This window comes from Polistes canadensis, unplaced genomic scaffold (genome assembly GCF_001313835.1).
Source record: "Polistes canadensis isolate GaletaPanama2010 unplaced genomic scaffold, ASM131383v1 scaffold_50, whole genome shotgun sequence".
NCBI classification, from domain to species: domain Eukaryota; kingdom Metazoa; phylum Arthropoda; class Insecta; order Hymenoptera; family Vespidae; genus Polistes; species Polistes canadensis.
Window position 1 is genome coordinate 132,760 of NW_014569597.1, and position 590 is coordinate 133,349.

The following is a 590-nucleotide window of genomic DNA, read 5'->3' on the forward strand; positions in this document are numbered from 1 at the left end:
ATTCGCTCTTTGATCTAACAAGTATCTCTCTGTGCGGCACATTATTATGTTATATATACATATATATATATATATATATATATATATATATATATGTATATGTGTGTGTATATATGTAAATAGGACTCTCGTATACGTTTCTTTCGTGTAGGGCTGCGATTTCATGGTTTTTTGTCGCATTTTTCTTTTTTCTTTTTTTATTTTCTTTTTTTTTATTTAAGCACGTCCCATTCATGAACGCAGTTGTAAAATAGATCTCTACATCATCGTAATATAAATTAATGGGCTTGATAAATCATCGATTCTAATCCGTTTAACGCGCATTTATTCTAAATTGACTTAAATTCTTTCACCGTATATAGTCTATTTTCTTGTTTAATTCATCGAATATGAATTATTCTATTTAGAAATTCGTATTAAATGAAAAAAAGTTTCTTTCCTTTTCTTTATATACATATATATATATATATATATATATATATTGGTTATTTTTGAATATTTTTCATATGGGTGCATTAATTGATGTATTAATATAAGAAACGTTGTTTAATTTATTCATTGACGATAAATGTCTTTTTCTCTTTGTATAG